Source organism: Pongo abelii, chromosome 12 (genome assembly GCF_028885655.2).
Source record: "Pongo abelii isolate AG06213 chromosome 12, NHGRI_mPonAbe1-v2.0_pri, whole genome shotgun sequence".
NCBI lineage: Eukaryota > Metazoa > Chordata > Mammalia > Primates > Hominidae > Pongo > Pongo abelii.
Window position 1 is genome coordinate 122433917 of NC_071997.2, and position 24078 is coordinate 122457994.

At 51.6% G+C, this 24078-nt stretch overlaps 1 long non-coding RNA gene across 7 annotated transcripts; it reads right to left on the bottom strand.

Moving 5' to 3' along the window:
* Positions 1 to 9562: 9562 nt before the first annotated feature.
* LOC103889900 (uncharacterized) lies at positions 9563 to 24023 on the bottom strand. 7 transcript variants are annotated; one of them, XR_008522207.2, is made up of 6 exons: positions 22369 to 24004; positions 21158 to 21222; positions 20213 to 20401; positions 18624 to 18813; positions 13001 to 13023; positions 9563 to 12846 (listed from the first exon to the last, which is right to left on the bottom strand). It is a non-coding gene; the product is annotated as an uncharacterized LOC103889900 (long non-coding RNA). The 7 variants fall into 7 exon arrangements; XR_008522206.2 differs by lacking the exon at positions 21158 to 21222 and having other exon boundaries at positions 9564 to 12846; positions 22369 to 24000; XR_008522205.2 differs by lacking the exon at positions 13001 to 13023 and having other exon boundaries at positions 9565 to 12846; positions 22369 to 24001.
* Between the last annotated feature and the right edge of the window lie 55 nt (positions 24024 to 24078).

Here is a 24078-nt window from a genome sequence, read left to right on the forward strand (position 1 = left end):
TGGTGCATGCCTGTAGTCCCAGCTACTCCAGGAGGCTGAGGTGGGAGGACTGCTTGAGCCCAGGAGTTAGAGGCTGCTGTAAGCTATGATCGTACCACTGTACTCCAGCCTGGGTGACCGGGCAAGACCCTGTCTTAAACAAAAAATTAATAGTAATTTTAAAAAGCAAGTGCTCCTTATTACAACCACCAGGATGCTTAATGGTTATGAGGTTTCCTTTCAGGGTGATGAAAACGTTCTGGAAGTCAACAGTGATGCTGGTTGCAGGACACTGTGAATCTACTGAATGCCACTGAATGGTACACTTTATTTATTTATTTATTTAAGTTAAGATGGAGTTTCGCTCTTGTTGCCCAGGCTGGAGTGCAATGGCTCAATCTCGGCTCACTGCAACCTCCGCCTCCCCGGTTCAAGCGATTCTCCTGCCTCAGCCTCCTGAGTAGCTGGGATTACAGGCACCTGCCACCACGGCCGGCCAATTTTGTATTTTTAGTAGAGACGGGGTTTCTCCATGTTGGTCAGGCTGGTCTCAAACTCCTGACCTCAGGTGATCCGCCCACCTCAGCCTCCCAAAGTGCTGGGATTATAGGCATGAGCCATCATGCCCAGCCAAATGGTACACTTTAAAATGGTAAATTTTGGCCAGGCACAGTGGCTCACACCTGTAATCCCAGCACTTTGGGAGGCCAAGGTGGGCAGATCACCTGAGTTAAGGAGTTTAAGACCAGCCTGGCCAACATGGTGAAACCCCATCTCTACTAAAAATAAAAAAAATTAGCTGGGCATGGTGGCATGCGCCTGTAGCCCCAGCTACTCGGAGGGGCTGAGGAAGGAGAATCGCTTGAACCTGGGAGGTGGAGGCTGTGGAGAGCTGAGATCGCACCACTGCACTCCAGCCTGGGTAACACAGTGAGACTCTGTTTCAAAATAAATAAATAAATAAATAAATAAAATATAAAATAAAATGGTAAATGTTACGTGTATTTGACCTCACTCACACACATTGTCCATCCCAGCTTGTGAGGCGTGCTCTGCACCAGGCAAGGTAAGGACACAGCACTGGACAAGACCCGCCCCTCCCGCCCAGTGTTCCTTCTGGTTAACGGCACAGACACTCTCAGTGAAGTGGGGGCTCGGCCAGCAACAGAAGTGAACGGGGCGGACTCCTCCACCAGCTATAGGCTATGGCGCTGACATCCGCTGGATGGAAGTGGTGCCCATCCCGCTGCTTCCAGGAGACAGGCAGAGTTACTGCAGCGGTGGCAGCCCCTCTGCTGCTTTTCCCTCCCCTCCCCCGGGGCACCCCGCAGCACCCCACTTCTAGAACTAAGAAAGGTGGGCTGTATTCTAAGATGTTGCTTGCAAGTCAGTCATTTGAAATGTGAGTTGTATTTTACCCCAGCAACACTGTGATGAAAGGCAACTGCAGGTCCCAAATAGCCCATGAAACCAAGTCAGCTCATGTATTTGAAACATTACACACTTGTCATGAAAAATAATTGAAAATGATGGTCCTAGAATACAAACGGGAGCCTTGCTTCATGTGACCTCAGCAGCCTGTGGGTACAGATGCGTCTAGATTAGCAAGGGCACCAAAGACCTTACCTGCTCTCACCCCACCTCTCACACGGGTCCTCCTGGCCCTGAGAGCTACGCCCGCCCGGATGTCTCTAGGAGACCCATGCTGTGAGTTCTCTCTCCTACGACTGCAGCATGTGCCGAGGCCATCTTGGGGGCCAGCGTTGGTGCTGAGGGCAAAAGATGCCTTGGGGCCCTTGAGCAGCCTCCTGTGGCACGAGAGTCTTGAATCTGGTGACCGTCAGCCTGTGGGGCCCCCTCTGGCCCTTGGCCTGGAGGAATGGGGTAGGGAGGGGTGCAGTGAACCCCTTCACAATGCGCAGCACACTGGAGTCCAGTCTGCAAGTTGGCCGACATACTTGAAAGGAGTCACTATTGGGTGTCACTGGAGGCAGAAAATGTCTTGGTGGCTGGTCATTTCTGCTAATGCCATTGAAAGAACTTTCCAGAACTTAGGAGGTGAGGAACCAGAGAGCAACTTTTCACTCCCCTCAGTTTGTTCAATCTGTAGCCATTCACTGAGCATTGCCCGCATGCTTGCCCTTCAGTTTTGGATCTAGAGAAGTATACTTGCCATCGCCTAGCACTAGAAGGCCTGGATTCCTGCCTTGCTATTTCAACGGACATATAAAGCCTCCTTGAGCTTTCGTCTCCTTGTCTTTGAAACAGTTCTTTTTTGTTAGTTTGTTTGACACGGTCTCGCTGTTGCCCAGGCTGGAATGCAGCGGTATGATCATAGCTCATTGCAGCCTCGACCTCCTGGGCTCAAGCAATCCTCTCATCTCAGCTTCCTGAATAGCTGAGACTACAGGCACATGCCACCACGCCCGGCTAATTTTTTACTTTTTGTAGAGACCGAGTCTCATTATGTGGCCAGGCTGGTCTTAAACTCCTGGACTCAAGCAATCCTCTTGCCTCAGCCTCCCAAAGTGCTGGGACTGCAGGCGTGTACCACGGCATCCGGCCTGAAACAGCTCCTGCTTCACAAAGCTGTTACAAGGGTTAAAGAAGATAAACACATGCCAGCATTCTGTAAGTTGGAACGCACTAGGTAAATGCCAAATAACTAAGTAAACACAGAATGCGTAGGCAGATGGCTTTGGGGTACAGGTTCTTCCAGGGCTTTATTACTGTTTTATTTATGATAAAATTAATGATAGAGTATGCAAATGCTTAAACCCACTACCACCTCAGAATAGTACCCTTCCCCATCCAAGCATGGTGGTGAACTCACAAGGAGTCAAATAAAATCAAAGTAAAATCTTCTGTGTACCTATATATATAGTGGGATACCAGGATGATATTACAGCACATGAATATTTTTTTCACGTAAATCCTGGTCGATTACCAATCCTGGTCAAAACATACAGGTCTAGAGTGAGGGCCCTTTGCCTGCTGCTTCAGGTCGGTGCTTCCCCAGCACCCTTGTGCACACAGATCATGAAGGCCTTTATCAAAAATCAGGTTCTGCCGGGTGCGGTGGCTCATGCCTGTAATCCCAGCACTTTGGGAGGCCAACGCAGGCAGATCACTTGAGGTCAGGAGTTCAAGACCAGCCTGGGCACCATAGCGAAATCCCTACAAAAAATACAAAAATTAGCCAGGTGTGGTGGCTCACGCCTGTAGTCCCAGCTACTCAGGAGGCTGAGGTAGGAGAATCACTTGAGCCTGAGAGGTGGAGGTTGCAGTGAGCTGAGATCACGCCACTGCACTCCAGCCTGGGTGAGACAGCAAGACCCAGTCTCAAAAAACAAACAAACAAAAAACAAAACTCAGGTTCTAGCTCAGAAGTTCTGGCGTATGGCCTGAGATACTGTGTTTCTACCAAGACCCCAGGATGCCACTGGGCCCCAGGCCTGGGTCTCACAGCCTTCATCCCAGGCAGCAGGTTCGGGTCACCTCGAGGGCTACAGGAGTAGCGTCTGGGCTCCAGCCCCCGAAGCATTTCTGTTTTCTTCATCTGGGTGAGCCTGAGCATTGGCACATTTTAAAAAGCTCCCTAGGTGATTCTTACGTTAACCTAAGACTGTCCATTCCAGGGCAGATTTGTCAACCGAACAAAATGTTCATATTCTCTTACTATTAAAATAAAACATATGATGCTGTTTAGTGATCATGTCATGGGGATGCAATGAGAAAGTGGGAAAGCATCTGCCACAGGGGATGTCGGCACACAGCCACTCAGGCAGCGTGAGCCATTGTCAACAACAGGGCAATATTAAAGACAGTTAAGATGGGAGGATAGCTTGAGCCAGAAGTTCAAGACCAGCCTGGGCAACATGGTAAGACTCGGTCTCTACTAAAACTCAGAAAATAAATAAAGTAGCTGGGCCTGGTGGTGTGAACCTCTGGTCCCAGCTACTCAGGAGGCTGAGGTAGGAGGATCACTTGAGTCCGGGAGGTCGAGGCTGCAGCGAGCTGAGATGGCACCAATGTACTCCAGTCTGAGCGACAGAGTAAGACCCTGTCTCCACCACCCACCCCAAAAAAAAAGTAAAACAAAAAATAGTTAACAATTGTATGACACAGAAAGTGAACTCTAATGTAAACTATGCACTTTAGTTAATAATAATGTATTGGTATTTCAATATTGGTTCATCAATTGTAACAAATGTACCATACTAATCAACGTGTTAACAGTGAGGAAATTGGGGTAGGAGAGTATATACTCTGAATGTTCTTCTCAATTTTTCTGAAACTTAAAAACACTCCAAAAATAAAAAGTCTATTAATTAAAGAAAAATTAATAACTGGTACCACACAGACACTGGCCAATGCTGAGTCCCACAGGCCCCCTGAGAAGCAGGGAGCAGCCCTTTAGTTACTGAATTATAGGGAGGGAGGGAGGGAAGGAAGCAGCGAGGGTCTCAAGGGATGCGGTGGGCTGCAGAATTATTTTGATATTTAAACAACTGGCATGGCCCTAACACCCGGATATCAACTCTGATGAATAATTTATTTTTAAGAGACAAGGTCTCATTCTGTCACCCAGGCTGGACTGCAGTGGCACAATCATTGCTCATTGCAGCTTCAAACTTCAAACTGCTCCCACCTCAGTCTCCCGAGTAGGCAGGACTACAGGTGCATGCCACCATGCCTAGCTATTTTTTAAAAAAAGTTTTGTAGAGACCAGGACTCACTGTGTTGCCCAGTCTGGTCTCAAACTCCTGGGCTCAAGCAATCCTCCTGCCTTGGCCTCCCAAAGTGCTGGGATCATAGGCGTGAGCCACCACACCCAGCCTATTTTTTAAAATATTTATTTATTTATTTATTTATTTATTTACTTATTTTGAGACCAGGTCATGAGACTGGCTAATTTTTGTATTTTTGGTAGAGACAGGTTTTCATCATGTTGCCAAGGCTGGTCTTGAATTCCTGGGCTCAAGCAATCCACCCACCTCAGCCTCCCAAAGTGCTGGGATTACAGGCGTGAGCCACCGCGCTCAGCCCCGGCCTATTATTATTGTTGTTATTATTTTATATTAGTTAAAAGGAGAAATGAAAAAAGCAAAGAAGTAGCAACCCAATAGAACAGGTACAATTACCCTCATTTTACACATGAAGAAACTGAGGCACAGAGAAGTTTGCTTTGTTCAAGGTCACGCAACTGTCCAATGGAGAAGCTGGCATTTGAACCCAAGTTTATCTGCCTCAAAACCTAAGCTCTTTTCAGAGGAGTGAGACTCTCCCTGGCCAAGATTGCTGGCACCTAGCTCATCTGTTACCAGTTTACTCTCCTTCATGAAGATGGTCATGAAGCTGGCGTTTGCAAAGTGCCAAAAGTACAGCTGCACTTGTAATCTGGAGGCGAGAGCTCCTGCACAGCATGGCCACGCCCCTCCCTGGGCAGATCCCTTCCCTTCCCAGTGCCTCACCTTTACATCTGGAGAAAGTCAGCGTCGTAAGGACCCTTACAGCTCATCTGATCAGTTGTCCTGACTTCCCATTTTATAGATGGGAAAAGTAGGGTTCAGATAGGGAGACAACTCGGCTAAAGTCACACAACTCCTATGTGCAGAGCTGGGGCTGGGCACCAGGTCCTCCGCCACCCAGCACGCGGCTCCGCCTGCCCCCGTGGAGCCACAGTGCACGCATGTGCCGCTGCCCTTGGCCGGAGTGCAGATTAGAGCATGTTCGTTTTTATTGACTACGTACAAGTGCCCGTGTGCTGTGTGCAATTAAGCTGTGAGGGGCCATCTCCACCTTCAAGTCAGTGGGCTACAAGTCCACTCTCTGTGAGCCATGCTCAGTAATGTCACTGGGAGTTGTTCACAGGTGACTTCACAGAGGTGTGACAGTGTTACACATACCTCCCTTTGCTTCAAATGCACAGCTCAGCATCTTTCTGGATTCTTCATACAGGTCAGTGTGTGCTTTGCAAAGACTAAGGATAGATGAGAGCTGATTTAGTACAATCAGGGGCTTGCTTTTATGAGTAGGAAGAATAGACTTTGTCCAGCAACATGAAAAAGTTGTTTTAAAGTTAAAATTATGCCATTGGGTGGCCCTCAGACTCTGGCAATGAATGACACCTCACCAGATGGTTACAGGGGTGATTTCTTCCAAAAGGAGGTTAAAGCTGAGGATGTACATTTCATGGCTTAGGGGGACACTCCCACTTGCTTCTGAGGCACTGTGTGAGCAGGCTTTCAAGAAATCTCCTGTCCTGGACCAGATTCCTGCCCTGAGAACACAGTTATTAAAGGCCCACGTTGAAAGGGGACCACAGTCCTAATGAGTTCAGGTTGTGTTAAAAATGCACGTGCCGTTGGGTACGTTGGTTGCCATTTGTATATCTGACGTCAATATTTAAGGCTTTGACCTAGAGCTACAACGTCCAACATGAGAGTCACCAGCTAGGCATGGCTATTTAGGTTTGCACAAAGTAAAATGAAATACAATTAATAGGCCGGGCACGGTGGCTCACTGCTGTAATCCCAGCACTTTGGGAGGCCGAGGTGGGTGGATCACCTGAGGTCAGGAGTTCAAGACCAGCCTGGCCAACATGATGAAACCCCATCTCTACTAAAAATACAAAAATTAGCTGGGCATGCTGGCACACGCCTATAATCCCAGCTACTCAGGAAGCTGAAGCAGAGAATTGCTTGAGCTCGGGAGGCGGAGGTTGCAGTGAGCCGACATCGTGCCATTGCACTCCAGCCTGGGCAACAAGAGCAAAACTCCGTCTCAAAAAAAAAAAAAAATAGAAATACAATTAGTTCAGTTTCTTAGTCACCCTGGCCACATTTCAAGTGCTCAAGAACTACACGTGGCTCATGGCCACCGTATTGGACAGTGAAGATCCAGAACGCTTCCATGATTGCAGAATCAATGCGTGGGTCCAGAGAGCGAGTGCTGTTGATGGGAGCAAGAGTATCAAATACAGCCTGGGGAACCAATTGGCAAGGCCAGACCACCATGAGCACGTGCTAAGAGCCTGACAGCTGGACGGAATGGATTGAGGATCTTTGTCTCTTCTCCAGGGGCCACGCAGGCCTGAAGAACAGAGAGAAGCCACAGAAACAGATGCTTTCTCTAGACCTCGTCTGAAAATCTGGACCTCAGGACAGTGTGCACCATCTCATCCTAAGACCAGTGGGGGCAGAACCAGTGACTGCCCCATGGAATTAAAGCGGTTCTGCCTGGCATGAGTTCTAGAATAAACCTGCTTGGTGGGACACACGGAGGATTCATGCGGGGATTACAAGCAGGCTCTTACTTTGCAATTGGCATGTATCTTTGGTCCTGGAAAGCCAATTATGAGCAGATTATTATAAATCAAATCCTATTCTTCCAGAAAAATGTTTCTGGTTATTATTGAGGAATGTTTGGTTTCCAGGAAGCAAATTGACCTCAATTAAGTAAAGGGAGATAATTCTCAGAAGTTGGAGAAATCGTGTGAAAGCTGAGGGAGGCAGTTCTGCCCTGACTGGGTTGGAAGTGGACTCTGAAGGACCAGGTGGCGCCCTGTCCTTCCATGTGCCCTCATTGGGGCTGTCTCGGCTGTGGATGTCATTCTTTTCCGTGCATACGGGCTTGTGTGGCTCCCACATCAGCCCGCATGCCGTTCATCGTGGCTGACTCCAACTACTGGTTTCCATCCCCAGCCTCCCACGTTAGCTCCAGTGCCTGGGGCGCCCTCAGACCACAATCCAGTCTGAGGGAATCTGACCCGTCTGCTTTTATCTACACATCCAATCACTTGAGCCCAAGGGTAGATATATTCTAAGACTGGAAGGCACAGGTGCTCTCAAAAGAGGAGGAGGAGGAGGAGGAGGAAATGGCCTCTCTGGTATAGTTCGGCGTAAGTCAGAGCTGCCTTCGTGGTGTGGTTAGAAAAGAGAAAACAACTGGAAACTCTATGATCATTCACAATGATCAAACTCAGCCAGAAATTCAAGATGTGAACCTAAATTTACAGTGTCCAAGTATCAAGAAAGAGTCTGCTACATAAAGAGCTTAATGAATATTTCTCCAACGAATACATGAATGAATGGACCCACTGAATTTCAAAAGACACAAAGGGGGCTGGACACAGTGGCTCAAACCTGTAATCCCAGCACTTTGGGAGGCCGAGGCAGGCAGATCACTTGAGGTCAGGAGTTCAAGACCAGCCTGGACAACCTGGTGAAACCCTGTCTCTACTAAAAATACGAAAATTAGCTGGACATGGTAGCACGTGCCTATAGTCCCAGCTACTTGGGAGGTTGAGGCAGGAGAATTGCTTGAACCCAGGAGGTGGAGTTTGCAGTGAGCCGAGATGGCGCCACTGCACTCCATCCTGGGCAGAAGAGTGAGGCTCTGTCAAAAAAAAAAAAAAAAAAAAAAGACAAAGGGTAGAGGAATTTTATGTCATATATTTGACTGTAAGAAGGAAAAAAACTCCTTCCTTCTGCACCTCAAATGGACATTAAGTTTCCGACATCTTTCTTTTGAAGGACATTTACTGAAGACCCACCCTGCAGCTCACACAGCGATGAAGGAGTAGATACAGGACCCACCTCCCCAAACTCCAAGTCCTGAGTGCAGTCTAGTAGGGAAGACAAAAGTAGTAACCACATTAAAGTATGTGCAAATACCCCTAAAGATGAAGAAAATCTGAATGTATATTTCCTCACTCTCTTGATAAATTTCACTGTAGCAAATACAACATCAACAATCACTCCAAAGTATTTTAAGAGGTGCTTATTAATGTTATTTTGAAGAGAAAGATGATGTTTCTCCCATCCAACAGCATTTTAAATATGTTTTAAGTTAACAAAATAATTTGCTTGTTGATTAAAAGTTAAGTACAGAACAGCATAACTGATCATTATATCAGGCAAACCAGGATCTTCTCCCCACTGAAGTGTCATGTAGGACCCCATGTCTACTTTAAGTCAGCACCGAGAGTCTGCATAGAATGGGATGCCAAATACCTGAAATCAGGACCTTACTGGAGACTGTGTGTGTGTGGTCTCTGTATTTCCGTGAGCTTGGTTTCTATGTGGGCACGGTGAGAAAACATCATCGTCCATAAACCATGCAATCTCATGGGGTGACAAGACAGCACACACATCTAAACGCTAACACTCCACCTTGTCAAAGGAGCAGAGACCAGACAAGACTAGATATGGCAAAGGTAACAAGCTCCCAGGAAGGCCAGAAGCAGTATGGTTACTGGCGCTTCATGATTTGAGATGAGACAAATTTCTTTTTTTTTTGAGATGGAGTCTCACTCTGCCACCCAGGCTGGAATGCAGTGGTGCGATCTCAGCTCACCGCACCCTCCACCTCCTGGGTTCAAGCGATTCTCCTGCCTCAGCCTCCTGAGTAGCTGGGACTACAGGCGCCCGCCACCACGCCCAGCTAATTTTTGGTTTTTTTTTTTTTAGTAGAGATGGGGTTTCACTGTGTTAGCCAGGATGGTCTTGATCTCCTGACCTCGTGATCCACCCGCCTCAGCCTCCCAAAGTGCTGGGATTACAGGCGTGAGCCACCGCGCCCGGCCGAGATAAGACAAATTTCAATCATCAAAGATCTAAGCATGACGTCTAGGTGAGGGAAGCAGCACCGTGTTGATGCAGAAGCCGGGAAGTGGGGAAGGGGAGGGGTGGTGCAGTTACTGAGCCCCTACCAACATCAAGGCTTGCGCTAGGTTCTTTATAGTTTAACTGATAGTCTTACAAACATGACCCTGCAAAATCCTATATCCAACAACCCTACAAAATAACCGTTAGATCCAGCCTCAGAGACGTGAAAAGACTTAGCCAAGACCCCCCAGTTAGCTGCAATGAGAGCTAACATGTACCCTTACCAGGTGTGCGTTTCAGGCCAGGTGTGGTGGTTTGAGAAGGGTGGGTCCAAGGGCGCTCTCTGCCCCAGGTGCAGGCAATAAGGACACGCATTGTCTGCAGATCATGTTAAAACAGTAATAAAACTGACTAAAAGTTGCTCTGCTTGTTATTATCATCGTGCCCATCAATTCTAAATAGTGTCACTGATAAAATACTCCTCCCTGAAAAAGATCCCTTTGTTCTAAACAATTGCTGAGGTTATGATGGTGTTTTAATAATACATATGTGAACTTCAGGTTTTTATTAGTTGTCCTTTCATAAACATATTCTGCACCTAAATTAATTCAGAGAACTCCTGGTTCCACAGCTGGCCTCTGATTCACACAGACTTGGCTACGTGTTCATTGGGAAAGTGTCCAAAGCTTTTTCAGTCCTTCAGCTGGCGGGTCAACTTGTTCCGGTTCACCCAGGACTTTTCTGATTTTAGCACTGAAAGTCCCAGAGCAACAATTGACCACCTCACCTCTGCACCCAGCACAGGAGCAAGACATATCTCCAACTCTCATGACATTTGAAAGAAACAGTATCACTGTGATTGTGAAGGCAAAGAGGCGGCATTTAACCAGTTAAATTCCATCATTACACATGGAGTTTTGGTGTTTAAAATTTAAACAGTGAAAATGTTTACTGCAAGATGGAATATTTTTGTTTGATACATGCAAACAAAATTTATTGTTTTAATTTGCACATGAAATGTTTAACTTAGTTTGAATAATATCTTTAAAATTGAAGTTTCTTCTTATAAAATTTTTTGTTTTACACCTAAAGAACAAGACAGGAAAATAATGACTGCTTATTTTTACATAGGTTATTACAGAAAGTAATCCTATTGTATTGTGATGGTTAATACTGAGTGTCAACTTGATTGAACTGAAAGTATGGATCCTGGGTGTGTCTGTGAGGGTGTTGCCAAAAGAGATTAACACTTGAGTCAGTGGGCTGGGGAAGGCAGATCCACCTTTAATCTGGTGGGCGCCATCTAATCAGCTGCCAGTGAATATAAAGCAGGCAGAAAAACATGAAAAGGAGAGTCAGGACTGGCCTCCCAGCCTACATCTTTGTCCTGTGCTGGATGCTTCCTGGCCTCGAACATCGGACTCCAAGTTCTTCAGTTTTGGGACTTGAACTGGCTCCCCTTGCTCCTCAGCCTGCAGACAACCTATCGCAGGACCTTGTGATTGTGTAAGTTAATACTTAATAAACTCCCCTTTACATAAATCTCTATATAGAGAGATATCCTATTAGTTCTGTCCCTCTAGAGAATCCTGACTAATACATATACCGAGGAAGGGATGTCAAGAAAAATTAACTGTTTCAGGGGTCAAATACAGTAGACACAGCCTTGGTGCTGTGCGTAAATAATCTCATTTAATTCCCTTTGAGGTGGCTTCTATTATTTTCTCCATTTAGAGATGAAGAAACTGAGAGTCAGGGAAATTAATTAATCTGCCTATGAGAGGCTGGGATTCAAATCCATGTGCTCCGTCTCCAGGGCCTGCCCTCTTGACATATTAAAACCCAGATCTATCCAACCCCAAAGCTGGGCTCTTCCAGAGAGAACTTCTTGCTGGGCTATGAGGGTCCTGGCTAAGAATTTCATTACAAGAATATTGTAGCTGATGCTTTCAGTTGCATGGCTGCATAACAAATTACCCCAAAACTTAGTGGGGTTAACAACCATCTTTTATATGTCTGCTGGATTCTGGGGGTCAGGGACAATAGGTACTGGTTTGTCTGCTGGTTGATGTCTGTGAATGCAGCGCTCCTCAGGGACTGAGCTCTGTGGATTGCAGCCTTTTAAGCGTCACATGTTGCACTGAGCTTCTACAGTGAGCCCTGCACAAATCTATCTCCATTCTTCAAAACAACCTGGGGAGCCCTGGAGTGATCTCAGGTTCAGCCCCAAGGCAGGTATCCTCTGCTGTTCTCCTCTCCTTTCTTCTAGCAGTCCAGCCCTGCTTTTGCTCTGATAGCGGATGGTTCCTTAGGGCTGCTGTAACAAAGCACCACAAACTGGGGCTTAAACAACAGAAATCTATCATCTCACAGTTCCAGGGGTCAGAGGTCTGAGATCAAGGGGTTGGCGGGCTGGCTTCCCTCTGATGGCAGTGAGCATCTGCGCTGTGCCTTCCCCGAGCTCCCAGTGGCTTGCTGGTTGTCTTTGAAGTTCCTCAGTGTGTAGAGGCATCACCCTTATCTCTGCCGCACTCACAAGGTGTTTTCCCTGTGTGTCTCCATCGTCCCCCATCTTTTTACGGCTCACTGCAGCCTCAAATTCCTGGACTCAAGCGATCCTCCCGCCTCAGCCTCCTGAGTAGCTGGGACTACAGGCATGCACCACCACACTCGGCTAATTTTTTTGTTTTTAATTTTTTTTATAGATACCGGGTCTCCCTATGTTACCTAAGCTGGTCTTGAACTCCTGCCCTCAAGCAATCCTCCTGCCTTGGCCTCTCGAAGCACTGGGATTATGTGTGAGCCACTACACCCAGCCCCAAATTTCCCCTTTATATCAGGACACCAGCCCACCCTAACGCCCTCATTTAACTTAATGGCCTCCATAAAGACCCTATCCCCTAATAAATTCACATTCTGCAATACTAGGGTTAGGACTCAACGTAAGGTCTCAGGGGCAGGGGACATAATGTAACCCATAACAGAGGGCATCTTCATGCGCTTCGTGGGAGGCCTGAACGCATTTCCACGCAAAAGAGTGGATCCTAGTGGGTTTAGTCAACCATGGAGGGATGCGGGAAGGCGAAGGGATCCGTGCATTCCTCCTGGAGAGCCGAGGGGAAGGATGCTGGTCAAACTGGTTTCTTAGATAAAAAGAGACATAGAGGAAGAGATGCTTCTCCCTCTGTCCACAAGCCTTCCTGGGGCAGCCTTCTTGGAACCATGAGGAGAGCTGGGCCAACACCTGGGCAAGGAACTGCAAAAACAGGAAAAGAATCCAGGTCTTCAACGTTGTTCTTGAGGCTCCAAATACATGAAACTGGAGACTCCCTTCCCCGAGCCGCATTGCTACGTGCGATGACTGCTTTTCCTTATTGCTTAAGCCAATGTGAAACGTCACCAGTGCTTACCAGAACTCTGGTTAGAAACTGTCCTACAAGGCTCTCCCTCTCCCTCTCCCTCTCCCTCCCCCTCCCCCTCCCCCTCCCCCTCCCCCTCCCCCTCCCCCTCCCCCTCCCCCTCCCCCTCCCCCTCCCCCTCCCCCTCCCCCTCCCCCTCCCCCTCCCCCTCCCCCTCCCCCTCCCCCTCCCCCTCCCCCTCCCTCTCCCCTCTTTTTTCGGTCTCCCTCTCCTTCTTTTTTCGGTCTCCCTCTGTTGCCGAAGCTGGACTGTACTGCCGGGATCTCGGCTTGCTGCAACCTCCCTGCCTCGGGCTCCTGTGACTCTCCTGCCTTGGCCTGCCGAGTGCCTGGGATTGCAGGCGCGCGCCGCCACGCCTGAATGGTTTTTGTATTTTTGGTGGAGACGGGGTTTCGCCGTGTTGACCGGGCTGGTCTCCAGCTCCTGGCCTCGAGTGATCTGCCTGCCTCGGCCTCCCGAGGTGCTGGGATTGCAGACGGAGTCTCGCTAACTCAATGCTCAATGGTGCTCAGGCTGGAGTGCAGTGGTGTGATCTCGGCTCTCTGCAACCTCCACCTACCAGCCTCCTGCCTTGGCCTCTTAAAGTGCTAAGATTACAGCCTCTGCCCCACCGCCACCCCGTCTAGGAAGTGAGGAGCGTCTCTGCCTGGCCGCCCATCGTCTGGGATGTGAGGAGCCCCTCTGCCCGGCCGCCCTATCTGGGAAGTGAGGAGCGCCTCTGCCCAGCCGCCCATCATCTGGGATGTGAGGAGCGCCTCTGCCCGGCTGCCACCCCGTCTGGGAGGAAGTGAGGAGCGCCTCTGCCCGGCTGCCCCGTCTGGGAGATGAGGAGCACCTCTGCCCGGCCGCCCCGTCTGGGAGGAAGTGAGGAGCGCCTCTGCCCTGTTGCCCTATCTGGGAAGTGAGGAGCGCCTCTGCCTGGCCGCCACCCCGTCTGGGAAGTGAGGAGCGCCTCTGCCCGGCTGCCACCCCATATGGGAAGTGAGGAGCGCCTCTGCCCAGCCGCCCCTTCTGGGAGGTGAGGAGCGCCTCTGCCCAGCCGCCCCGTCTGGGAGGTGAGGAGTGCCTCTGCCCGGCCGCCCCGTCTGGGAGGTGAGGAGCGCCTCTGCCTGGCCGCCACCCCGTCTGGGAGGAAGTGAGGAGCACCTCTGCCCGGCTGCCCCATCTGGGAAGTGAGGAGCGCCTCTGCCCGGCTGCCACCCCCTATGGGAAGTGAGGAGCGCCTCTGCCCGGCCGCCCACTCTGGGAAGTGAGGAGCGCCTCTGCCCGGCCGCCCACTCTGGGAAGTGAGGAGCGCCTCTGCCCGGCCGCCCACTCTGGGAGGTGAGGAGTGCCTCTGCCCGGCCGCCCCGTCTGGGAGGTGAGGAGCGCCTCTGCCTGGCCGCCACCCCGTCTGGGAGGAAGTGAGGAGCACCTCTGCCCGGCCGCCCACTCTGGGAGGTGAGGAGCGCCTCTGCCTGGCCACTCCGTCTGGGAAGGGAGGAGCGCCTCTGCCCGGCCACCCCGTCTGGGAGGTGAGGAGCGCCTCTGCCCGGCTGCCACCCCGTCTGGGAGGAAGTGAGGAGCACCTCTGCCCGGCTGCCCCATCTGGGAAGTGAGGAGCGCCTCTGCCCGGCCGCCACCCCATATGGGAAGTGAGGAGCGCCTCTGCCTGACCACTCCGTCTGGGAGGTGAGGAGCGCCTCTGCCCGGCCGCCCCGTCTGGGAGGTGAGGAGTGCCTCTGCCCGGCCGTCACCCCGTCTGGGAGGAAGTGAGGAGCACCTCTGCCCGGCTGCCCCGTCTGGGAGATGAGGAGCACCTCTGCCCGGCCGCCCCGTCTGGGAGATGAGGAGCACCTCTGCCCAGCCGCCCCGTCTGGGAGGTGAGGAGTGCCTCTGCCCGGCTGCCACCCCGTCTGGGAGGAAGTGAGGAGCACCTCTGCCCGGCCGCCCCCTCTGGGAAGTGAGGAGCGCCTCTGCCTGGCCGCCACCCCGTCTGGGAGGAAGTGAGGAGCGCCTCTGCCTGGCTGCCCCATCTGGGAAGGGAGGAGCACCTCTGCCCGGCCGCCACACCGTCTGGGAAGTGAGGAGCGCCTCTGCCTGGCTGCCCCATCTGGGAAGGGAGGAGCACCTCTGCCCGGCCGCCACACCGTCTGGGAAGTGAGGAGCGCCTCTGCCTGGCTGCCCCATCTGGGAAGGGAGGAGCACCTCTGCCCAGCCGCCACACCGTCTGGGAAGTGAGGAGCGCCTCTGCCTGGTCGCCCCGTCTAGGAGGTGAGGAGCGCCTCTGCCCGGCCGCCCAGTCTGGGAAGTGAGGAGCGCCTCTGCCCGGCCGCCCTGTCTGGGAGGTGAGGAGCGCCTCTGCCTGGCCGCCACCCCATCTGGGAGGAAGTGAGGAGCGTCTCTGCCCGGCCGCCCCGTCTGGGAAGTGAGGAGCGCCTCTGCCCGGCCGCCCCCTCTGGGAAGTGAGGAGCGCCTCTGCTCGGCCGCCCCCTCTGGGAAGTGAGGAGTGCCTCTGCTCGGCCGCCCCGTCGGGGAAGTGAGGAGCGCCTCTGCCCGGCCGCCCCGTCTGGGAGGTGAGGAGCGCCTCTGCCCGGCTGCCACCCGGTCTGGGAGGAACTGAGGAGCGCCTCTGCCCGGGCGGCCCTGTCTGGGAAGCGAGGAGCGCCTCTGCCCGGGCGGCCCCGTCGGGGAAGTGAGGAGCGCCTCTGCCCGGCCGCCCCGTCTGGGAGGAGAGGAGCGCCTCTGCCCGGGCGGCCCCGTCTGGGAAGCGAGGGGCGCCTCTGCCCAGCCGCCCTGTCTGGGAGGTGAGGAGCGCCTCTGCCCGGCTGCCCTGTCTGGGAGGTGTACCCAACAGCTCCGAAGAGACAGTGACCATCGGGAGCGGGCCATGAGGACGATGGCGGTTTTGTTGAAGAGAAGGGGAGGAAGTGTGGGGAAAGGAAGGAGAGATCAGATTGTTGCTGTGTCTGTGTAGAAAGGGGTGGGCATAGGAGACTCCATTTTGTTCTGACTAGGAGAAATTCTTCTGCCTTGGGATGCTGTTGATCTATGGCCTTTCCCCCAGCCCCCTGCTCTCTGAAACATGTGCTGTGTCAACTCAGGGTTAAATGGATTAAGGGTGGTGCAAGATGTGCTTTGTTAAACAGATGCTTGAAGGCAGCATGCTCTTTAAGAGTCATCACCACTCCCTAATCTCAAGTACTCAGGGGCACAAACACTGCAGAAGGCCGCAGGGTCCTCTGCCTAGGAAAACCAGAGACCTTTGTTCATGTGTTTATCTCCTGACCTTCTCTCCACTATTATCCTATGACCCTGCCATATCCCCCTCTCCGAGAAACACCCAAGAATGATCAATAAATACTTCAGAAATTAAAAAAAAAAAAAAAAAAAAAAAAAAAGAATAGAGAGAAAAAGTCTGTTGTGCTAGAGGAAAATTAAAACAGACGCCAGGCCAGGCGTGGTGGCTCATGCGAGTAATCCCAGCACTTTGGGAGGCCGGGGCAGGTGGATCACTTGAGGTCAGGAGTTCAGGACCAGCCTGGCCAACATGGTGAAACCTCATCTCTACTAAAAAAATTAACCAGGTGTGGTAGTGCATACATGTGGTAGCGTATACCTGTGGTCCCAGCTACTCAGGAGGCTGAGGCACAAGAATCACTTGAACTCAGGAGGCGGAAGTTGCAGTGAGCAGAGATTGTGCCACTGCACTCCAGCCTGCGCAACAGAATGAGACCCTGTCTCAAAAAAAAAATGCCAAGTCAAACATAAAATTATAGAAATCTATCATAGAGTTGTATAATGAGACCAATTTCATTTAGATAGGTAGTTCTAATTTTAGTCTCTATCTTTTAACAGGATCTCTGAGCTTCTCTGAGCTCTGGGCAGAGCCCACACTGAATCCTGGGTCTCCAAAAAAAGAATTTTCATGAGGCTAGACCCAGTGATGCTTTTACGGTGCACCTTTTTTTTTTTTTGACAAAGGCATTTCTCTAAGTGTCTAAACTACACTCTTTCCTATCTTAGACATCCAAGAGTAGCTTCTGCTGTAATAAATATTTTCACTCAGAAAAAAAAAATCAGGTAGCACAATACAAAATCAAGAAGTTTAAGATCTGAGAGGAATTTGGCTATTTATACTCATGAGGTTTCATAAGGGAAAACAGAGGTTTCTCCCCAAAAAGGAGTCTGATGCCTTCTCTACTTTAATCCTTTTCACAACGCAGTTTATAATTAAACCTAGAGCTCTGACAGGTACTCTTGAATACCAGTCTCTGATAACTTTAGAAATTGCACCATTGTAATAGGAAAGAAAAACAAACTTCTAAGACTCTCATGGAGAGGTGGATAATGTTAAACATTGCTAATCCTTTTGTTTTTCAGTTAATACAAGTTTTTTCTTTTGAACTAAAAAAAAAAAAAAAAAAGAAACTGTCCTACAAGAAGGTAGAAGGAAGACTCTGATGGACCTACCAGAAGGGGCCGAGCCTGCCCTTGCCCACCCGCACTCAGACCCATTCCGCACTCCCACAGTGGCTCTGCTGTTTCTCTGGTGGAGTGGACAGGGCTGGCCTCGGAAAATTACACTGACCAGGATCTCTTGCCAACAGGCTTCCGACTGGGAAGCGCTGGTGGGAGCCTGGAGGATGGGCGGAGGGGAGAGCTGGCTCCTGTCCCTCCTCTCTGTCTCCGTCTCCCTCTCCCTCTCTTGGCTTCGCAGCCTCCCCAGCACTAGCTGCTTCCCCTTGGTGGTCAGTGGGTTTCTCTGTGGTCCCAGTTCCACTGGACAGCCCACAGGTGGCTGCCATGCTGCTGAGGACCCTCGTCCCCTTTCATCCCCAGTCCTCTGGGTGATAGTGGCTTCCTACAGCTGTAAGATTTGTCATCTCTGTAACTAGTTCCCTTGCTAAATTCCCTCTGCTGAACTGCCTGCCTGGGCCCTGAGCCATACAGGGCATGGAATGCCAAAGCGAAACATTCTGTGCCCGCATGTGGAGGCCAACCTGCCTTCTACGATGGCGGGACCCTGCTGTCAGCCAGGATTTGGATGGACTGATGGAGGCTGGAGCTGGGTGAAGTAGCAGCTCCTGGGGGTGAGATGCTGCTCCCCAGAGTGACTCCTCTGTTCTCCCCTTCACAGCCCTCAGTCCTCTCCCAGAGGAAAGCTGGGCTTGTGGGCGGGAGCCTCCCTTGGTGCCCACAGGTCTTATTCTTGCCGTGGGTGCTGCAGGCCCCTCCCTAACTCTCCCCGGCCCTGGATGAGCCTTTCCAAACCCAGGCCCCTGCTCCCTCAGCTGCGTCCACCTCCTTTGTCTGTGTGACCACTGTCCCAGGGACCAGAACCTAGAGAGCACAAGCCTGGGGGCAGCCTCCCCTCTGGACCATGAGTTCCTGGAGCACAGGGACCTCCTCGGCGTCCCCTTCTTCTCCCTGGCACCTGGCAGGGGCGCTGGCACAGAGAAAGTGCTCACAGCTGTTAGAACAGAGACAGGGAGCACTGCCCTCAGGGTACCCCACCCCTCGGAGGGCCCGCAAGGCTCGGTGTAGCAGACCCCAGCCACAGGCCCTTCGGATGGTCCTGCCTCTGACTTGGCAGGGACACAGAGCTCACACTGCCCCTGGGCAGAGCACTCACCTTCCTGAAGACCCAGGTTGTGCAAGGGCCCTCCGCATGCTGCTCCCTGTCACGAGAGGAAAAAGTCTTGCAGGCGCTGGGGCTTCCCAGAGGTGGGGCCCCACCAGGGTGAGGCTCTGGCAAAAATGGGGCAGTGGCAAAGCCCAGCAGAGGTGCTGCAACTTGTTGGGTCAGAGGGAGTCACCAGGAGCTTAGGAGAAAATAAAACAAAAGAGGCAGTTTCCTTAGGCACTGGGTAAAAGCGAGGCTTCTCTTGGCTCTTATCAATTCCCTGCTGGTCCCCAGGAACCCGGCCCAGCCACAGAGGGTCCTCCCTTGGCCTAGCTGCCACTAGCACACGGGTGGCACTCAGCAGACACGTATGGAATGAATCAACAAACAACTGACCAAAGGAAGAACACCCAGGGTCTTTTGTTCCCCTAATCTTAGATAGCACGTGGGGAAAAATTCTCCCGAGCTAATCACTCGTATAGCAACCACAAATGACGATTTTTCAGCACAGCCTCGCTTTCTTTCTTTTTTTCCCAATAGCCCACAGGTGCTACTAACCCAGTTTCAACTTGACAATATTGAATGGCTTTGTGAGCCAGGAATCGGGCTAGAAACTGAACATATAGAGAGAAGAAAATCATGGTCCTGATTTCAAAGGGAGAGTTGCGGGGAGGGGAAGGCAGGATGGAGGCAGGAAACAAAGGTGCCCACACCACGTGACCCACGTTACGATGGCAGGGGCAGGGTCTGTGGAACATCAGTGGCTCAGGGAGCTGGAGTGGCAGAAGAGGCTGGGAGGGTGGGCAGGGCAGGCCTCAGAGGGTCCTGGGTGCCAGGCTAAGGTGTTTGGACTTTACTCTGTGGACCAAGGGCCACCAGTGAAGGGCTTGAAACAGACAAGCCAAGTAGGCAGGTGGCAAAGCTTCTGTCCACGTGTCGGATGGCATGTCTGAATACTGACTCGGTACAGGCTTAATGGGACTCTGACTTCTGCCCACTGAAAAAGACAAGGCCGTGGGAAGCAAAATAATGATAAACATCACTTTCCCCATGAAAATGAACTCCTCCAGGCCGGGTGCGGCGGCTCACACCTGTAATCCCAACACTTTGGGAGGCTGAGACGGGCGGATCATTTGAGGTCAAGAATTTGAGACCAGCCTGGCCAACATGGCGAAAACCTGTCTCTACTAAAAATACAAAAAATTAGCCAGGAGTGGTGGTGCACGTCTGTAGTCCTAGCTACTTAAGAGGCTGAGGTATAAGAATAACTTGAACCCAGGAGGCAGAGGCTGCAGTGAGCCAAGATTGTGCCACTGCACTCCAGCCTGGGTGACAGAGTAAGACTGTGTCTCCAAAAAAAAAAAAAAAAAAAAAGACCTCTTCCAAACTCTCAGCCTCCAGACAAGGGCCCCCTCTTCTCTGCAACTGTGTGTGCCCACTGACCTGCCCCAGGGCCCTTCTGGGCTCTAGGAGGCTCTGGCCTAGTTCCTATTTGGCTCCTTTCCCAGCAGCTTCCCAGTGAGCCACACCAGGGCTGGGGCAAGGTAGGGCCGTGATGTAACACTTTATAAAACAAACATCCTGGGACTTCCACTTACACATGGGCGTCCTCTGCTTCCAGCAGATCCTTTTGGAGGAGCTCCACTTCTCTGATGATGCCACCATTGCTCAGAGGAAGGAGGGCCTCCCTGAAAGCTGCTTTCTATGCCTCAGGCACGCCATTTGGATTATGGGCAGAGATGGCACACTTTCCACCTTGGAGGGTGGACTGGATTTTTCGGAAACACCTAAAACCATTCAAAGGGCAAGGTTAAAGGACTGGTGAGTGACTGAGCTAAGGAAAACTATTTTTGGCCAAACATCCAGATGGGACTAGAGCATCTGTGACTAGCCCCCATTACCCAGGTGTCCTGAGTTATGGCACCCTTGCCAGGGCAGAAGCTAACCTCCCAAAGTCCTCATGGGGCTGGAGGTCATGAGCCTCACTCCATAGTCCACTCTTCTATGCTTCCGGAAGAAGTTTGGTGAAGCAGAGCCCAAACCCATTTTCCAGAAAGCTCTCAATGTCAAACTTTCCAATGCTGAGTAAATGGATACACAAATGCTTGCTGGTTATCGTCTTCTATGTGACCTACTTCTTTTCAATAAGGGTGAGGCCGGGCGCGGTGGCTCACGCCTGTCATCCCAGCACTTGGGAGGCCAAGGCAGGCAGATCACTTGAGGTCAGGAGTTTGAGACCAGCCTGGCCAACATGGTGAAACCCCATCTCTACTAAAAATAGAAAAATCAGCTGGATGTGGTGGTGGGCGCCTGGATTCCCAGCTACTCAGGAGGCTGAGGCAGGAGAATTGCTTGAACCTGGGAGGCAGAGGTTGCAGTGAGCCAATATTGCGCCACTGCCCTCCAGCCTGGGCAACAGAGCAAGCCTCTTGTCTCAAATAATAATAATAATAATAATGATAAGGTTAACTGCTTAAGTCTGCAATCACTATATACCTTTATAAGCCTTTTCACGTAAGTTAGCAAAGAAGAAAAAAAGATACCTCCTTCATCAGACATGTTTTTGTTTTTGGTTCAGAAAACTTGGTCAGTGGATTTATACAGAACTCTGTGAAATAAGTAGATTCTTAGAACATTAGAAGGCAAGAAGAACCCGAGCTTTCATCCAGTCCAACCACCCCATTTTCAGAAAGGTAGTCTGGAACCCAGAGAGGCAGAGTGATGTCCGAACTTTCATAATGAGCGGGGCGGGGTGGCCGGGGGTGGTGGTGAGGGGGCCCAAGGAATCCTAAGAAAATGGGAGTTGGTCCCAGAACTTAGGTGAGATGACTAAGCTCTTAGAAGCATGTCCAGTGTAGTATCTGATGTTTTTATTCACTCTTTTAGCACCACACATAGAAGTCTCATCTCCAGCCAGGCATGGTGGCTCACGCCTGTCATCCCAGCACTTTGGGAGGCCGAGGTGGGCGGATCACTTGAGGTCAGGAGTTTGAGATCAGCCTAGCCAATATGGCGAAACCCCATCTCTACTGAAAATACAAAAATTAGCTGGGCATGGTGGTACATGCCTGTAATCCCAGCTACTCAGGAGGCCGAGGCATGAGAATCGCTTGAGCCCGGGAGGCAGAGGTTGCAGTGAGCCGAGATCATGTCACTGCAATCCAGGCTGGGCAAGAGTGAGACTCTCAGAAAATAAAAATAAAAATCTCATCTCCACATGACGGTGATTCCTAAGTGCATCGCATCACTTATTTTTACAAAGATCTGTTGCTTTTTTCCGAAGAAAAGAAATAGTAACAGAGAGGATGAAGCTTACTGAAAATACATGGAAAGACAATAAAGTCACGCATTTTGAGTAAGGCCAGGTTTAGTCACAACCACCTGAGCTTCTGGAATCCAGCTGAGTGGTTGGGTTTCACAACTCCGGCCTTGCTGCCCACAGTTCTGCTGCCCAGGGCCTCTGCGGGTCTTCCTGCAGCCGCAGAACAGAGCTCCAGGGAAGCAGCAGGCCTCCTTCCCTCCTTCTATTTCCCCTGCTGGGCTCTCCAGGCAAGGGCTCACCTTCCCAGCATGCGGGCAGGAGTTTGGGCTTTGGGGTGGGTTGGCGGGAGAGGGAGGTATGTGGGTGACAGCAGTGTGAGTGGCTTGTATGTGCAACAGTCAGAGCCCTCCTGGCTCCCTCAGCCAAGAACTGGCCTCTACGTTCCAGTTAATGTTTCTATCTGGTCACCCCAGGCTGCTAGGGGAACCCTACCTGCCAAGACATCCAGGCCCTCTGCCTGGAGGCTGCATACTGGGCAGTGTTGGGAACGACTGGTTGATAGGTGTGCCGGGAAGCTGGGCAATTCTGGCAGTGCAGGGGACTTCCGGAGTGTAAGGAAAATTGCGTCATTGGAACAAAGTGTTTCCTCACAGGGACGCACAAAGTCCACATCACCACAGAACCTAAGATGTCTCATTCAGCGCTGGAGCTATAACGTTCCCTCATGGGTTTTGATGGTTAATCTCATCAAGAATTAAGCTTGTTAAGGGTGGAGCTAACCCCCCTCTCCCTCCCTCTAGTCCGGGGAACCCGGTGCCCGGTGGGTGCTCAAGGACTATGTAAAGATAAAATTGATAGGGGCGTACCACCCCCACATCCCTTCACATAGGAAGAAGACTCACTTCTGCTTACGGCTCGAGTTTGCTCTCTTTTTGTTTCTGTGGAAGTCGTGTCTGCTCCAGGAAGAGCTGGATCATCCATTCATTCATTTATGCATGCATTCATTAAACAGGTATTCACTGACTGTGCCTCAGACCTGGTTTTGGGTACCAAGGAAGTTTTTCAAAACCTCACAGGGCTTTCTAGCTATAAAGATATGTAAGGATCCTTGGGTTATCTGAAGCCCAGGGAAGGGAGATAATTTGTCCAAGAGCACACAGCAAGTTGGGGGCAGCGCTGGGCCAGTGCTCTGAGCTCCTCCAACCCCACCCCCACCCACCCAAGGCTAGATCTGGATCTACTCTCTCTTCTCTTTAACTCTTCATCGGCTGCACTACCACCCTAGGGAGTCGAAATCCCCACCCTAGGGAGAGACATATCCTGTCTGGATTGTCCAAAAGGGAATGAAAGGTAAAAATGAAAAAAAAAAAAAGTGTCCCCAATTCAAGTCCAGTGCCTCCCTGGTGCGGGCATTCCAGCGTGGCCTGGAGTGAGTGGCAGTCCACCTCCAGAGGCGTACCCTGGGCGCTCCTAGGGACTCGAATTTCCCACGCGGCTTTTTGCTTTATGTATTCACTGTGTAGACGTTTTCGGTCAAAGCATTTTGGGACTTCCGTAACTCTCAGAGCGCGCCAGGGAGCCGCCCTTAAAGATACCTAGTTACTGATGAGTTCCATCCGGTAAAGCAGAGTAGTGGGCGGTTTGGAGACTCAGGATCCGGCTCCCCTCACGCTCCTAGCTGAGTCCCTGGCTTCACAGGGGAAACTACCTCCGCAGGCCAGGACCCATCTAGTTATAGGACACCTCGATGTTACAAAGACGAGGCTTCCAGCGCGGGGGCGTGGGGGCGGCTGCCAGCCCTGCCCCCAGCGTGCTGGCGACCCCCGGGACGCCCCCTCCCTCCCGCGCCTCTGCTCCCTAGCTGGTGGGAGAGGAGCGGCACCGGGATCACTTCCAGGTCCCTTGCACCGGAGCAGCGGGCGGCAGCAGGGTCCGGAGTCGGCCCGGCGGGGCCCACGTGGCCAGCACATCGGTCCTCCGCTCGCGATTTCCCTTTTCCGCTCTCGGGCACGAGGTACTGAACGCCAGGTGGAAGCGCAGCTATGCAGGGACAGGCTCCGCCATTCAGCTGCCGGGGGCCTGGGCCTGCGGCGTCGTGCGCGTGCGCGCACCAGTTCCAGGCGGGCGCGACCGCCGCAGGGCGGGGCGGGGCGAGGCGGCCGCAGGGCGGGGAGGGCGGGGAGGGCGGGGAGGGCGGGGCGC